Source organism: Stegodyphus dumicola, chromosome 5 (assembly GCF_044657685.1).
Source record: "Stegodyphus dumicola isolate Sdum_Otavi_A_Nest chromosome 5, ASM4465768v1".
Taxonomy (NCBI): Eukaryota; Metazoa; Arthropoda; class Arachnida; order Araneae; family Eresidae; genus Stegodyphus; species Stegodyphus dumicola.
In genome coordinates, this window is record NC_140772.1 from 178,384,258 (window position 1) to 178,402,984 (window position 18,727).

General features: G+C 31.7%; 2 long non-coding RNA genes across 2 annotated transcripts in view; one reads left to right on the plus strand and one right to left on the minus strand.

Moving 5' to 3' along the window:
- Window positions 1-18,439, minus strand: part of LOC118181749 (uncharacterized) — a 273,477-nt gene extending 255,038 nt beyond the window's left edge. Inside the window, exon 1 of the long non-coding RNA XR_015041357.1 lies at window positions 18,220-18,439. This is a non-coding gene — a long non-coding RNA (uncharacterized LOC118181749). The remainder of the gene's footprint in view (window positions 1-18,219) is intronic.
- Window positions 236-9,234, plus strand: LOC146997350 (uncharacterized). The gene is made up of 3 exons (XR_015041024.1): window positions 236-300; window positions 3,895-3,978; window positions 9,091-9,234. It is a non-coding gene; the product is annotated as an uncharacterized LOC146997350 (long non-coding RNA).
- Window positions 18,440-18,727: the final 288 nt, after the last annotated feature.

An 18,727-nucleotide genomic window follows, 5' to 3' on the forward strand; every position in this document is an offset into this window, starting at 1 on the left:
ATGCAAATTTTTACATTTCATTGAAAATTAATTCAGCATTACTTAACTATTTCCCTATTAATTAGTTAATGAGGTAAAGAAAAAAATATGATATAGTACTGTTTATTACGGAATAATGTAGGAAGTTCTGCAGAACTATATTCTTACGCGTCATTACACATTGCATCCGGCAAACTACTAGTTCCTTGTATTCTTCCGAAAATCCGTAAACGTCACGCGTCCGTCTGATTTGAAACGAAATCCAAGATGGCTGCGCCATGAGGTTTACTTTTTCTATGGATATTTTTTGTTGCATGAAAGGTAAGTTCATTTGCAATACTTGTATGTTTACTTTTTTGCTTTTCAATTTATGTTATTTTGACAGTTAAATGTGTTAGCTATCACAGCTTTATGAATTGTTACCGTTCTGTCGTGAATTACGTGTATATCTCAATGGCTGTCTTCAAAGATCTGATTTGTCCTGCTATCCAAATGTTTATGACTGAATTCTTTAGTTCAGTTTATGCTTTCTGTTTCAAAATATTATGTGTGATCAGATTATTATTTTATTGCAGCAATAAATTTATATTAAATAGTTTGAACGATTGTATAAAAATAAGAGTTTGCATTGTTTTGTTCAAAATACGTATGGTTGAAACATTATCTTAATCTAGTTTGTAATTCAATTTTAAAACATGGAGAATTGGAAGTTTTAAGTTTTTTTGGAGGGTACTGTTCTGTTATCGGGACCGGATTCGGAAATGTATGAACCTGGGTTTGTAAGTATGTGCATATGTATACACACACATACATTTACAAATATGCAAGCATACATAAATACATTTCTGTAATGTTTTATTGAAGTTGAGAGGGAAATATAAATGCTATCCAGAAAAGGGAATTCTTTTTGCCTGAAATAATAAACTGTACTAAATTATTAATGTTTATATTATTTTAGAAATGCCAATAATAAAGTTTCTCCTCCTTCTCTTCTTTTATTTTGAAATAATTTATAATAAAATAATATATGCATAAGTGTAATTAATGTAAAGTGTCATTCAGTAATATAATTTATTTTTACTGATATTTTTATATTTCTTATCTGGGTTTTCTTTTGGTATTAGAAAGAGGAAGAGAAAAAGACTAATGTTTTAATTAAGAAAGTAATTAAAATATTAGTCTTTTAAATAACACCATTACAGTAATGTTTATTGAAGCAATCAGTACTGTGTGATCACCAGTATATAATATTGTTAATATGCATTGTTTATAAGGAAATTTGCTTATCTTTGTGTTATAGTTTTTATTTTAACACAAGCTGAAATTTGAATTATTTCCTGAATCATTAATCAGGCCAATATTCTGCTACATAACATACAAATTTTCATGCAAAATTATTTCTTTGAGTATATTATAAAGCTCATTTAATTTTATTATTTGTACAAATTTTAGACAAATGTAGCATGTATCAGTTAAAGATTTATCAAAGCTTACTTGTTACTTGTGGTAACAAAGAAGTGTGAAAGATATTGTCACATTAGTGAACATGACAATCATTGATGCTTAGTTTAGTAATTTAATAATATACTGAGAAATGCTGGGAACTTTCAGAAATGGACATTTTGGAAATGATGAGCTTCATAAGAAATTTACATGGTTTTATTATTTATTTTTTAGTTAAGAATGGATTTTGGATGTTCATGTGAAAGAATTCTGGGTTGATCTTTACATTATGGTAACTTGGCGTTTTTTTGGCGAAAATTTGGCGACCAACTCTCCTACAGCAACTTTCTACTTTTTTTTCCCGCCGCCATTTTGTCTTCACGAAGTAAAAACATATTTCTTTTCTTTTTATCTACTGAACACTTCTTCCAACAATCTACTAGCCGAATTACACTTATGCTACAAATTTTATCTAACAAAACTGCTTAATTATGACAAATATTCACTGCAAAATTGGGAAAAAGTGCACAATACCATACTCCTTACGCGTTTTTCAAAATAACACATACACATAAACCATGTACACGCTGACTTATTTTTACTTAAAAAAACATCCCAGAATTGCACAAAAATGGCATTGCGCACACTCTTCACTATATCCATGTACACTGCTTTTTTCTCATAAATTAGAAAAATTTCATGACAATTTTCTCAATCTTTAAACCCGGTAAAAAGAACGTATATGAAATTACCTGATCGCGAAAAAGTATTTACCCTTTCCAAATATGAACATTTCCACATATAAAATAAATAAAATATCCAAAAACTTTTACCTCTAAATCATCTATTACATTATACACGTCACCAACGAATTCATACCGCAAGCATTACAAATACTTAGTATCAAATATTTAAATTATTTCCATGCACGTTTACTTCAACTTAAACGTATACCAAATTCCTACAAACATAAAATTCACAAAATGACTATCATTTAATTAAAATATCACTAAACCATGTACAAGCCGACTTATTTTTACTTAAAAAAACATCCCAGAATTGCACAAAAATGGCATTGCGCACACTCTTCACTATATCCATGTACACTGCTTTTTTCTCATAAATTAGAAAAATTTCACGAAAATACATGACAATTTTCTCAATCTTTAAACCCGGTAAAAAGAACATATATGAAATTACCTGATCGCGAAAAAGTAATGAACATTTCCACATATAAAATAAATACAATATCCAAAAACTTTTACCTCTAAATCATCTATTACATTATACACGTCACCAACGAATTCATACCGCAACCATTACAAATACTTAGTGTCAGATATTTAAATAATTTCCATGCATGTTTACTTCAACTAAAACGTATACCAAATTCCTACAAACATAAAATTCACAAAATAACTATCATTTAATTAAATATAATTAAATTCAAAAACACTACTTAAAATATAAATGAGCACATACATTAAATTAATACATACATAAATACCCATTTGGAATTCACTTTAGTTACGGCCATGGGATCCAAAAATTCACGAACACTGTTTCACACAACACAGAATAAAGCCAAATACAAAATTTCCAGATTATTTCCCGATTTCCCCCCTTTTCCGATTAAGGAACCGTAATTCGTCCATTAATATCACATGACATATCCCATGATCTCTCATTTCCCTCACACAAAATAATGCGTAATCGGAACTGAGTACTGCTCACATTATTACCAAAGTGCCAGGTAGTAACCTTTATCGCCTCCAAAATGTCGCCAAACTACCAGTTACCATATTGTAAAGATCAACCGAATTCTGTTTAATTATATGTGAAAGAATTGTTATAAGTTTGTCATTTAAAAAAAGGATTTAATAGTATGCAATTATCGCAATTATCTTTTTATTATACATATATTACTATATATTTCTAATGCACTATGTAAATGTCAGTGCTAAACAATTGAGATACTATTGTCATTGTTTATTGTCAGGGCAATTTTTTTTTGTACATGAAAAATTCTGATACTTTCTGATCATCTGCCCTCACAGCTTCAACTTATGTTAAAACTGCAAGAGTATGTACACAATAACAGCAAAATATGAATATGCATACCACACACATGTATTTACATGCTTTATATTTAATCTTTATTTCCAAATAGTATTCCATTGGATGAAAAATATGTGAATGTTGACCCAATATATATATTTTTGTGTGTGTGCATCCTAAAATTAAAGTGCTTATTTGAATTACTACTTGTGAACAGAGCAGTAGATATGAACCAGAAACTAACCAAACATTTTGCCAATTTTCACAGCTTTGCAGATAGTCAGAAAGCACCAAAATTTGTAATAATGTTAAATTTAAATGATGTTCTATAATTTTGTGTTAATTTTTCTAATAATTTTGTGTTAATTTTTCTATTCTATTAATTCTATTATTGTGTTATCAAACTTTCTGTAGGGATTTCAACTGGTTAAGCTGTTATTACCAGAAGAATTTGGTTTTCAAGCTTAAAAAAATTGCAGCTGAAGGATTTTGTGGAAGGTCAGTCACACTGGTTTTAGTTAATTATAATTCAATTTTGGGTGAAGAAGTCTCAAATTTATTTATCATAAGTGTCTAAAAGCCTTCTAAATTAAATTCTGCTTGTTTTGAAATTTTTCATGACATTCATTCTTTAATTATTATTATTTTTTTTTAATTTACTAACTTAGTCCATGCACATAGTTTTGCATTTAATGCTATATCTTAAATATTATAAAATGTTAAAATTATACATTTCACTTAAAAATGTGGTTGTGACAGTAAATTTTCTGTTACATTTAATCATATCTATAAACACTGGTACAGATCATTTTTCAATAATCTATATATTATTCTGTGTATTTCTTTTACAATCAAGGTCTGGCATATGACTTGCTTTTCAAATTGATGACATGGTGTAATAATGTAATCTAATGGTTAAAGTTTACTATGGAACGGGCCAAATTTAATAAATTATTCTTTGATAGAAATTTATTCATTTGTTCAGTGTGTCTCATCTCTTTAAATTGCTAAAGTAAATTTTATGTACTTGCATTTAGGAATTTTGACTGTATCAGTGGAATTTTGTTTCAGTTATTATAACATGGAAGGGAAAGAATTCATACATAGCTCTTTAAAATTAGTTTATTAAATTCCCTAATAAAGAGGGATGTTTTGTTGTTTTTAAAGTCGATAGAGTTTAATTCAAAAATATGCCACATTAAGGGTTACTTTTTAACCTAATTTATAATTTTCATTACCTTAACATGACCAATAATTGTTATTTGGAATGTTATTTTAACTCAGATATTGTAATAATATCAAAATTCCTTACTTTTTGATAGGTAATCCAAATGTGAAACAAGAAAAGAAAAATGTAGAAGTATATTTATTTCATAGCTCTAAGAAACAAAAACAGCATGAGCACTATTTACTGTCTATCTGCATAGTGTGGCATGTCCCATAAGACTGAGATTTGTATGGTCAAACCCATGTTTCAATTAAAGGAAATGCATGCACAGTCTTCTCATTTTCACTTTGATTAAGGATTCTCTATATACTAACATAAGAAATCTATTAGTTCATGCAGTGTTATACATCAATATTTATAGACAATTGTTGTGGCTATGTTTATTATAATCTTGTTCACCGTAATAGCTGGAGTGCCTAAACCATCGTGCTGTGTAAACAAAACTCAAATCTTCATCTCTGCATACTGCTCCACTAGTGTTTAAACCACTGAAATGGTGATTATGGTAGAACATCTTTGGTAAAAATTTACTCTACAGTAACCCTTGGCGAATTGTTTCTTTTTTGATACCAAGATCGGCACCGATTGCAAGATGGGCACTACACAAAACCAAAATAAGAAGTCAAAGACATACACAAACTTGGTGTCCATGTACACATCGACCTAAGAGAACTGCACAAACTAGGCATTGTGCACTGCCTTAACTTTGCCCATGTACACATCGATCTATTTTCACTTTAAGAAAATCAGAAGGTTAAAACTATCATGTTAACCAGAAAAAATTTGCCGCTGTCTTAAAACACAGAGACAACCAAAAATGCACAAACAGAGCAGAATAAGTTACAAAAAATACATATTTCCTAACATAAAAACATTAAACAACAAATCTTTTAACAAAAATTAACACACAGAGACGAATAAATAAATGAAACGTCATTTTTTAACATACCTTTTTTTCAAATGCATACGTTTAGGCTTCCCACCACCATCTCTTCCATCTTCCAGGTAAGCAATTCAATTAAAGTTTTCGTCTCTTAGTCACCTCAGACATACTCAAATGATGATACCCACACCAAAATAATAGCAAGTTCAAAATACAAGACCATACCACTTACATGAAACCAAACACTGCAATTGAAAAGAATGGTAATAACCAAAAACCCGGGTCCATACAAAAGAGTTACTATTACAAAAAAAGAGCCCAAAACTAAGTTTATCACAACACATTGACAATATTTGCGGAAGTAACCCTTTTTTATTGACAAAAACTTAATTTCCCTCCCAAGAATACTTTCGCTAACATTATCAATATTAGGGTTACCAAAAAACTTATTTGACACAATGGGCTTCCAGATTTCATGAACAACCAATACCACTTTGCGATTTTTTTCAGACAGAAACCAAGGTGTACCATACAGCAAAGATTAGCCACATCTTCATTTACTACTGTTACAACATAAAATATATACTTCTTTGGTAGATTTCTGCAGTTAAATTCAAAAGTTTAAAATGAATAAAATCTAATCTGTGCAGAAAAATCTGTATCGTGATCAGATTTTATTTTCTGCGCATGGTTAACAACCACTTATGTTAAGACACAATAACACGCCGAATAAATACTGATTCAGAAGTCAAACAACAAAAATCAGCGTTAATTCACAAAATTTTCACAGGACTAGTTTCGATGGTTTTACCGAACCATCATCTTCAGCTGCAAAACCGCAAATGAACAAGATAGGAAATAATGTTTAGATAAGATAAGAAAGCCTGGACAAGAATAAGCAAGTGGCGCCATCTGTTGGCGAAACCAGAACTAAAACATAATTTCTCTAAAAGCCGAAGGCAAATTTGGATTGGAATTAGGATCGTTAACTAGAACAGAAAGATTTTTATGAATGTGAAATGCCTCTAGAAAATCCAGTTCTCCAATGGAAGATGTTTTTTGAATAATTTTGGCAGCAGAAAAATTGAAAGTGTGATTTTCAGACCAACAATGTTGAGCAACAGAAGACTTCTGTGTTTCCTTTTTTCTAACATATGCCTCGTGTTCTTTGACGCGAAATTTTAAGGCTCTCTTAGTTTGGCCAATGTAAATTAAACCGCACTGGCAAGGAATCCTATAAATACCCCAGGAATTCATATCCGGAATGGGGTCCTTGAGTATAGAAGTTGGAATTTTATTGATGGGAGAGTAAACAACCCGAAAGTTAAATTTCTGCAAAATATGTGCAACTTTATAGCTAATTGATGGAAAGAAGGGAATGACAACAGAATTTTTATAATCTTCTAAAATAAGAGTGTGGCTTTTAGTGTGTTGAGATGAGAATTTTTTAACTGCTTGATTAATAATGTTGGGTGAAAAGCCCCTGTCAATAGCTATTGCTTTTAAATAATTTAGTTCTTCATCAAGGGCTAGTTTGGAGGAGCAAACTTGAAGAGCACGGAAAACATAGGAATAAAATGAAGCTAACTTTTGTTTAGTTGGATGACATGATTTAAAGTGTGGTGGAAGGCAAACCGATGAAGGTTTACGGTAAACTGTAGTACTGAAGTTGGATGTGTTACGTGTGACCAGAATGTCGAGAAACGGAAGAGAATTGCAAGTCTCAAGTTCAAAAGTGAACTGAATAGCAGGATCAATAGAATTCATTGTTGAAAGAACTCTATTTAAATCATCTTTATTACCTTCAAACAGGGTAAAAGTATCGTCTACGTAGCGGAACCATGCCGGGAAGTTTAAAGTTTCAAACAATTTTGATTCATAATAATGCATGTAGATATCAGCCAGGATGGGACTGAGGGGGCTTCCCATGGCTAATCCCTCAGTTTGCTTGTAATATTTATTTTGGAAAACAAAATGTGTTTGTTTCAAACAGAGTTGAGTGAGAGAAATTAGCTCATCAATTTCGATGCAAGAGAAATGAAATTCACGAAGTCTGGTTTCTAGACATCTTAATGCACCCTCCACTGGGACATTGGTGAATAATGATTTTACATCAAAAGAAACCATGAGTAAATTACGAGGAGAAATGTTTTTAACCTTTTTTACAAACTCTATTGAATTTTTTATGGTGTAAATGTTATTGTCTAATAGAGTGGAAAATCTAGAAACTAAATATTTAGCTAATGGATACGAGGCAGTACCTAAATTTGATACAATAGGGCGGAAAGGAATACCACTTTTATGAATTTTGGGAAGAGCATATAATCTGGCACAATTCGCAACAGATGGGATAAGCGAATGTTTTAAGTTGCTTGAAATGATTTGCGAAGATTTGATATTTTGCAGAAATTTAACTTTCGGGTTGTTTACTCTCCCATCAATAAAATTCCAACTTCTGTACTCAAGGACCCCATTCCGGATATGAATTCCTGGGGTATTTATAGGATTCCTTGCCAGTGCGGTTTAATTTACATTGGCCAAACTAAGAGAGCCTTAAAATTTCGCGTCAAAGAACATGAGGCATATGTTAGAAAAAAGGAAACACAGAAGTCTTCTGTTGCTCAACATTGTTGGTCCGAAAATCACACTTTCAATTTTTCTGCTGCCAAAATTATTCAAAAAACATCTTCCATTGGAGAACTGGATTTTCTAGAGGCATTTCACATTCATAAAAATCTTTCTGTTCTAGTTAACGATCCTAATTCCAATCCAAATTTGCCTTCGGCTTTTAGAGAAATTATGTTTTAGTTCTGGTTTCGCCAACAGATGGCGCCACTTGCTTATTCTTGTCCAGGCTTTCTTATCTTATCTAAACATTATTTCCTATCTTGTTCATTTGCGGTTTTGCAGCTGAAGATGAATGGTTCGGTAAAACCATCGAAACTAGTCCTGTGAAAATTTTGTGAATTAACGCTGATTTTTGTTGTTTGACTTCTGAATCAACCACTTATGTGTTATCAGATAAATGTTATCAGATGCAGTTAATTATTTTTTACTTGCCAATCTCATGAGACAAGCTCCTGCAAGATAACTTTACTTTGTGTTACAAAATAAATTCATTCTCATTCTTTTTGGACTTGCCTACACATTAAATTTAAAATAGTTTTATGATTAGGTAAGATGTGATTATCATAATTTTGTTTCTCTCTTTTGGCAACTTTATATGTTAATTCAGTATCCAGGTCACCTACCAATGGCTGATTGATAAAACTCCTCATATGTTCAGCTGGTGGTTTAAGTTTAGTTTCTGACATAAAAAATTTTAAAAGGCATCCCCCATATTTATTTTACTATAATCAAATAATTGCTACTCTGTTTATAGGTACTAAATGTTAAAAAATTTAAATGCTTCCTTTAATTTGCATTCTAATAGTCATTTGTTTAAATTTAATTATAAATTATATTCACATATAGTAATTGTGAATGTTTTTTATTTTAGGTGCTGTGAAAGGCAATGGCAGAGATCCAGTTTATCAAGAGTTCTTATATACATAAGAATACATATTTTTTTACATGGATCTAAGATTATTTTTCAGGAATTAAAAGAAAATGTCATAAATTGGATTAATAAAAACTATTTTGAATTTTGAAAAGTGTTTTTCCTCTGTTAATCATAATATAGTGCCATAAATTTCTGAAAGTGTTTATTTTTCATCCAAATAAATAGGTTTACAAAATTTGTCATATTAATAGTTATTGCAGGATTTAGCATTATTATAAATATTTATTATAACAGATTTAGCTGAACTACTTTTTTAGTCTCTCTGCAGATGAAGTCACAAAGGTAAGTGGTTAGATATTTTTCTGTATTCCCTAATAAGTAATTTTATCTGGTAAATTACCGTTGTAAAAGGGTCATTTTAGATAAGGTCATAGAAGAGTCCGGTATAGTGTAACAAATATTTATTAACAGGTTTAAGTTACACACGGACATTACATTTAACTTTAAGAAAAGTTACAGCGCAACAGTCTGGTACAACCTATCTAACTTCAGTAAAAGGCAAGTACTGGCTACTCACCAGAGGGCAGCCTTGTTGTCACAGTTAGTCCAACAGTTTATGTTAAGGGATTGGTTACACCATTACTTGTATACTAAAGGTGAAAGAATAAGCTTTCCTTGAAAATACAAAAATTTTTAGACATTTAAAAAAAATTGGTATACGTAAAAAATTCTCAAATTGCCACATATGCGAAACTTAAAATGTTATATATGAAATATTTCAGAAATATAAATATTTTCACTATTTATTAACTATAATTCACTGCATTTGTTATATTATAATCACAGATTAAGGTAGTAGTGCTTTTCTCACTCTGATTTCTCATGTATTTTGATTCATAAATACATGTATTTATAACACGTACATAAATCCACATGTTTTCATTTCTCTTTTGAGACCGAATAAAAAATGAACTAAACATTTTCGTTGACATTGAGAATTGAACAACAGCTCACCTCAAAATAAAATGAATTAATAAATTTATGGAAAATTTTACACAACGTATATTAAACAAAGAATAAACTGAATATACTTAGAAGTATTAATAATTGGTAAAGCTGATTGCAGAATAAAATGCCTTAATTGCATGGTAAACAGTAGATCTTCTTTTGGAAATTTTCTCTGTTGTGTAAAATGCAGATTTAAATTTTCGATATTGATTGTCATATAAATGGCAATTACTGTGTTATTTTGCTCTGAAATGAATGGTTAGTAATAAAATTCTGGATGAGATAACCTTTAACGTGCTAGAATTTACGAAGTTTAATTTGGTGCTGATTTCAACTGGTAAATTTCATTGTACTGAAATTTGCATAAGCACAAGTGCAAATTATTTTCCGAACTTTTTTTTTTTTTAGTCCAAAAGGGCTATTAGTCTCAAAATGTGACTTCATGTCGTTAATCGTAAACTTGTTTCGCTTTTCATTCAAGTTTTGTCATTTAGCAAAATTTAACATATTAAAATCTAATCTCTTATTGATTAACAAGCCAAGCTATTTAAAAGCAATACACACAGTTCTTAACAATGTATTTTTTTTTTTTTTACTTTTTAATCTGATTGATTTAAAATGCATTTAATTCATCATATATCTAATTGAAAACATTTAATATTTTTATATAATTACATGATATAGTTCTTCACTTTTCAAATATACAGAAGATATTTAAATTTCTGGTGTCAGTATCTTATAAAATGTTTTGCTATTTCCACTGCCCCGTCTGTATTGATAATCTATGCACTCATAAACTTTGAGCCCTTTTAAGTGACTGCTAAAATCTGAGGCCTTTCAGATTTTTTTTTTTTTGTGTGTGTGTGTGTGTGTGTGTGTGAGTAGAAAGATAGAATTTTAGAAGAGCTTGAGTTACCTTTTGAATGATGTTAAGAATTGTTAACATAATGTCAAGAACATAATTTTTACAACTAAATATTAAATATATGAAACAGCCTGCAGCATTTTCATGTTACGAAAACATATTGATTTATTCTGTGGCTAGGAATTGATTTAGTTTTAAAAATACAATTTATTCCTTTTAACAATTTCCCAACAGTCTCATCAAAACACTAAAATTTCTTTACATGTTTTAAAGAAAGATGATTCATTTATGTAAAGATTATTAAATGGCTAATTTTATTATTGAATTTTTAATACAAATTAACTGAAATTAGAAACTGATTTTGTAAAATAGTTTAATTGTGAATACTTCAATTTGGGGGCTATTGGATGTTTAAAAATGTTCGAAAGATTTTATCTTAAAAATAAAAGCAAAATTTTCTGTTATAATATTTTGTATTAATAATTCATTTTAATTTCCTTGCTCAGTTTTAATATATTCACAAATTTAGTTTTAAAAACAAAATAAGTTGTATAAATATTCTCAACATTTCTGATTTTTCCTGAGTAACTCTAGGAGAAGGATTTGAGACTGTCTGTAAAATAAGTAAGTTTTAGATCATTACGACACTTTCACATATTTTCACTGGAAGTTTCTTTGTATATATACCGGGTATTAAGCAGTGGAGAGTATGTATTTTAAAGGTTAAAGTGATATTGTAACTAGTAAAAATTTGAAATCCTGATAACATCCCATACGCTGTCGGTGGGACCTAGATAGGATGTCCTAAGGATATACTGGGATGTGACATTAAACACTCAGGAGGATGAGTTTAGGAGGAAACTGGGATATTACGGGATGTCCTGAGGATGTAGTAAGTAGGACGTTAAGTCCTAATAACATCCCATGAGCTGTCGATGGGAGATAGATAGGATGTTTTTAGGATATGATAGGATGTGTTTAGGAGGTTAGTGGGATGTCCTGAGGATGTAGTAGGTAGGAGTTCATATCCTAATAACATCCCGCACGCTGTCGATGGGACTTAGTTAGGATGTCCTGAGGATATCCCGGGATGTGACATTAAGCACTCGGGAGGAGGTTTGCGGGATATTCCGGGATGTCCTGAGGATGTGCGCATATCCCGCGAGCAACATCCTCGGGATATCCTAAGGATGTTTTTGTGCTATGTGGGTTGGAACAATCTTTCATTCCTATGATCATTGCAGATTTCAGGCCCAATGGCCCTAAACCTATTTTATTCCTTTCACCACTGTTAGGCGGTCATTCCCCTTCCTCATTTCCCAAACTTGAAAAATACATATACAGGCATTTAAATTTAGATTATTCTGAATGACTTTTGTAATTAAACAAGCAAAAGTATAGACAATGTTCATAAATACCAAAACGTAAATAAAAGTAGCTTTTGTATTCATGAACTAAATGCATATGAAGACCCAGCAACAATCATAAACCCTTTAGAAAAACTTTCTTTGTATTCCTTGAACCGTGTTTTATGATTTTTTTTTCTTTTTGAGGATAATAAAAGAATCTGATCTCTTTTTATTGGTCATTTAAGCAAACTCAAAATTCGTCTATGTGACATCATTTTTCCATTTTTATTTCCGGTACGGGCAGTGGAATATCCAAAGAACTGAAACTAGAAACAAGGAGCACAGAATTCTGACCCTGCGACGAGTAATAGTAGACTCGGCACTCATTGACATGTCTAGCCGAGTTATCCCGGTGAGAGTGGCCAACATCAGTGATAAACCAAAACTCATTAGGAAAGGTAACTGTTTGCAGCATGTACTCCAATGAGGTATATTGAGCGAAACAGTGACACTCCTCAATCTGTGCCATCGGGAGAGCCTAACATCGGAGTTATTGCACACTACACAACTAAGCCATGAACAAAAGAGTGCTGCCGAATGTATCATTCAAGAATTTCAAGAAGGTTTGTACCGTTCATCTTCTGACATAGGTCGAAACAATTTGACATTGCATAGCTTCGATACCAGTGATCATCCACCAATCATAAAAGACGCATCCAAAATGTATACCGATTGCTAAACAGAAAGAGATAGGGAAATTTCTAAAGGACATGAGAGAAAGCAACGTTGTCGAGCCTTCAGCAAACCCATGGGCCTCTCTTATCGTCCTGGTAAGAAAGGAAAATTGTTCAACTAGATTTTCCGTCGACTACCGCTAGTTGAACGGGGTTACGAAAAACGACAACCCTCTTCCTAGAATTGACGATACTTTTTCTGGAACCAAATTGTTTTTGACACTTTTTTAGAGAGTGGATATTAGCAGGTAGAAATACATCCTAATAACCCAGAAAAGACGGCGTTTATTACCGGACAAGGACTTCGACAGTTCATGGTGATGCCCTTTGGATTATGTAATGCGCCCGCAACATTCGAACGCCTCATGGAGACTATTTTGAAAGGTCTTTCCTACGAAGCCTGTCTGATATACCTGGATGACATCATCATCGTCGGAAAAAAGAGTTTTGAAGAACATTTGGAAAAACTTAGAAAGGTACTTGATAAACTGAAAGAAGCCAATCTAAAGTTGAGACCCGCTAAATGCAAATTATTTAGACAGGAAGTGGCTTACCTCGGACATGTCATCTCTATTGACGGTATGTGCACAAGTCCTGTCTGATTTTAGTAAGGATGTTTCCGCAAAGGATATTCTTAGAAACTGTTCTGTATTAATGCTATATATGACAAAAATCTGAAAACCATATTCAGCCAACCTATTCATCATTTAGTACACCAAAGAATGCGAATTAGCGTTGAAAACATGTTACGGACATTTAAGGAAAGCCGAATGCTTTCAATGGAAAAATCATATTCAGTTTACGCTAGTGTCACGATATGTATTGGATTACTAATTTTAATTAAAAGTTATTTTGGATTTTAAGCGTTAATAAATTAGTTCTGACAGAAACTTAGTGTAAAAGGTTTATAACGAAACAGTAACTGGTATTTGAATATGGCATTTTTCTGTTACTGGACACTAAACAATTTTCACATACAGACAACGCTCTAAACTATTTTCTTCAGTCAGGTATATGTTTCAATGTTGTTGCCTATTAGACACCGCTAAATTAAACGTGTTATTCTTATCTCTTATTACAGTGTTCTTAATTTCAACATAAGTAGCACGGATATGAGATGCACATAAAGAAAAATCGCTGTTAAATAATTGTATGTACAAATAATGAAAAGTACATTATTCCAGTCGTTTTACACAGTTTCTAAATATATGACACGGAACTTAAACATACAGAAATACCTTTGCTAACTAATACAGAACCATTAATCAACCTCAGATAATTACTACATAGTCTAGAAACTAGCACTGTTTGTCCTAAATTAAATGATGCTATGACATGGTGCGACTGCGCTCGTCCATCACAGTGGAACACTAAAGCCCATTCCAAAGATTTAGATGTGTTATAAACTTGATTCTTCCCTTAGGAATGTTCCTGGGACATATGCTGCAGAGAGTGTGAACACATTTTTAAAATGATTTCGCTGCAGTTTAAAATTTTAACGGTCCTCTTAAACCATTTTCCACAGTCCATCAATCGGGGTGGGTTTGCGCTTGGAAAGAGCTGTTTTCAACACACCAAAGGCAAATAATCCATAAGTAAAAACCTCACAAAACTTCGCCAAAATACATCAAAAAATATATATGTGATACCTGTACTTCATTTTTCAAGGAATTCAGTGAAACTTTTCGAAGTATGATTAGTTGCTTTATCTTTATAAGGTATTTCTCCCGCCTTCTTAACATGCCTTCGTAGTGCAACGGTCAGCACGATGGGCGCGTATTCCAGAGGTCCATGGTTTGATTCCCGGCGAGGGAATTGCTCATTTTTCATCTCTCCTGCTTCCAATTAATCTAATGTCTCTATGGTGGCGGCCGAACTAAAAGGGTGGTGGATGATTATTCTCCACACCTAGGATTTGGCGACTGGGTCCCCTAAAACCCCAGACCCTGTAAATTTTTCTACTCCTCTTATTTTAATTTCCCATTATAAGAGAATCCTGTGACAATCATAAACACCTTACTGAAACTTCCTTTGCATTGACGAAACGAGGACTGTACACTTTCTTTCTCTTCTTTTTTGATAATAAGTAGACAGTTTTTTTTTTTTTCTGTTATTGCAGTTATTTATATAAATACATGCTTCATCAAGGCTCACAGTGTACTTCCATTTGCGTCCTGTTAAGTAGTTTTCATACAGAGTTTACCAAATGTTCTGCTCACAGCCACATGCCTCGGCAAAAGCTGGTGAACATTATGTTTTTAGTTCTTTCAAATTGTTAAATCTTAGTTTACTATTTTACTTATAGTTGTTGCACGTGCATTAAAGACTTTGCATTTGATTTCTGTTTCGGCGTATTTTTTTCTAGTTACCAACGATTTAACTTAAAAACATTAAAAATAGTATGCACAATTTTTGGGTATTCTTTGAAGCAGGGCTTTTTAAACGTTTTTCAGTCGCTACCCCTTCTTATCACTTGGATCACTCCTTTTTTTCATTGAGGTTGAGATTTTCACCCCTAATATTTACGAAAATTTTGTGGGACCCCATAGGCATTGCACAAATCTGACACGCGCGTGAATGAAACTATCAGTTTTTTTCAATTGTACTGTAATATACTATTGTAGTTTTAGATCATTAATTTCTAATTTTAAGACATAGAACAAGGTGTAATATACTATTGCAGTTTTAGGTCATTAATTTCTAATTTTATGACATAGAACAAGGTGAATATTTTAAATAAGTAACAGACATCATGTGCAAATCAAGTAAAATGAACATTTATATTAATTAAACAATGCGTCGGAACGTTTTTGTTTCTTCTAACTGTATTGTCTTATCTTTATCTATTTTCAGATGCACTGTGTAAAAATATTTGGTAATTGTAAAATTATGATAATAATTTAAAGAAATTTCCAAACTGCTAAAATATTTGGCGACCCCCTGCTACAAGTTCCGTGACCCCCAGTTTAAGAAAGTCTGTCGAAATAAAAACTGACAAATTTTCTGTTTCCAGTTAGTAATGTTGCTAATTTTGCGCCTAGAAATTTTAATAGTATTTAATATCTTACGCATTTCACAATGTTTTTGAATAATGGAATAAGAATATTTCTCTTCGGAAAGCACAAAAAGATAATCTTCACTCCAACATCTTCTTTACATGAGACATTTGGAAAGAAGAATAAATTTAAAAGAAGCAGACGATATTTCTCATTTCAAATAGTAAGCTTTTCCGAAACGTTTATTACAAAAATTTCTTTTTTAAAATAAAAACCTCCATCCTATAATCCTTCATTAGCTCTAAATAGTTTCAACTGCAGCACGGGGTTAACTTTACTTTAGCAAAATAATCTCTCTGGTTTCGACTGTCAAAAAGGTACCTATAATATACCTATGTAAAATCTTCGTAAATCTTCTTTTTATTTTGCCTACATTATACGACTATATTACCCATTTTCAGGGAAAATGGTTTAAACGTATTAGCTAGACAACAAATATTCCATACGTATTTTCTTAAACATAATTGGATGAATGTAATGGATAGCAAAGTTTTCAGATTTTTTATCACCTGAAACTTAAATTTCATTCCGCCAGATAAGTTTAAATATGAATATAAATACTCCAAACCACTCAAACTGTCTGTATATTTTAGCTGTTCTAATATTCTCTCCTTTTTATGTTTTCTACTTAAATGAAAATCGTACAAGAGGTACTTACTACCTACTTTCTCGACAGAAATATTCTAAACATTTCATCCCTCAACTTTTCTTCGAAATGATGAAGAACGCAGAAATATACACAAGTACTTTATCGCCATCTACTCTATTTATCTTTGTAGTGTGAAATGAATGGCGCAACTAAGAGAAGAATAAGCTCTTACCTTTAAAGACGATCGAAATTACACGTCCATCTTGGGAGAGATGACACTTTATCATTTTATTGAATCGACAATATGCGTCTTATTTTATAAAATTCGTGAATTTCGTCATATCGATTTTGAAATTCTCTCCACATGTGATAGGGATTGGACTCAATATGTTTAAGATCCATCAGTTTAGAATCTCCCGAGGATGATGTTCAGTGTAATTTTCAAGCCCATATGATTTTCCGGTTCACTGCTAAGTGTAACATTGGCCCACAACTGTCAGGTTAACCGAAATTCGATGTCAGTTTCCTACCCACTCTATCGAATAATTCAATTTAGTACGATAACCTGACTTTCCTTCCATAAACATGTCGATCAGGATTTGGATGATTGGATCTCAGGAAGAAGTGGGATCTTAACGGCATTAACGGCTTTTCATTGTGATCTTCTCAGCTTCTAAGAGTGGCTTTAAAATGTCACATGTAGAAATTGAGAAGTTTATTATTCAGTTGTTGTTTCATTCTTATAAAATAGTTTTATGTTTTTTTCATGTATCGAAAACTGTCGTTTTATTACTATAAAAATTACTTGACATTAAAATTAACAGTCTCTATGAATTATTTAACTTTTTATCTTTAAATAATAGCACCTACGTTATTATTTTTCATTATATCGCTTCCATCTGTGCTGTTGAAATGAAGAAATATGTCGTAAAACAATGAAATATTCTATTTTTGTATCACTCTCAAGTTGATATAACGCTTTTTGATTCCCCCACAGAACCAAAGAATTTAATGGAATTATCAATTTATGTAGCACTTTTCTATTGTATTTATTTCTGGTACTAATAAAATTGAAGAATCTGTATGTATGTATGATATTCCTTACATTGTAGAGAAACAGCGGCATAAATCTGGAACACACATAGTTCTCCACAAGAACATCGACAACTTTAAGCTAACTTTACTAGAATATATGCAATTTAGAACTTTTGATTTCGAATTTGTTTTTTTATTTGTATCATATTTTGCGAGAATTTTGGAAATTTTGAATAAAAATTTGGGGATATAAAATTGTGTCTTCCCATTCGGCAAGGCATAATGGGCTTCAATTTCATCAGAAAAATCAGGGATATAAAAGACGTTGGCTGCCAGTCGGCAAAATGATATTATGATTAATATTATTATTAATCGTACTTAAATTAAATTAACATTATTAATGATGGAAACATTATTATTGAAAGAAAATATCAAAAGAACTCTATGTAATAAAAAATATTTAATAAAAGAACTCAGTTCTTCATCTTACCCGGTTCTTCATCTTACACGGTAATTGTAGTCGCAACATACTTGGAATTGAAATTTCGATTTGAAAGATTTACCAAATTAACAGGCCGTTCGAGTGCATGACTTATCCGACAAAATAGGTCCGGCGACCAACGTCTGCAACTGGCGATGAAAAATGGAATTCTACATTGGTGAATACCAGAGATTACTTAATCTTTATTCTCCCTGTAGTTAACTCTAAAACTAAACGGAAAGTTGTTGTTGATATTATTCTTTAGAAAAATAATAATGATCAAGATAGTGATGCATTTATCTACCCGGTTAAGATTGCAAAGCAGGTCAAATGCGATAACATTCACAACGCTTTCATGCTAAAAATAAATTTAATGCTCTCAGAATTGATAATTCTAATTATCAGTTAAATGTATCTCAGACAGAACTGGTCATTCAGCAGCAATTGCCACATCCGAAGCTAACCAGTGCTCCCACCTGTTACGGTTAAGCCTAGCAATAAGTGCACATGCATTGAT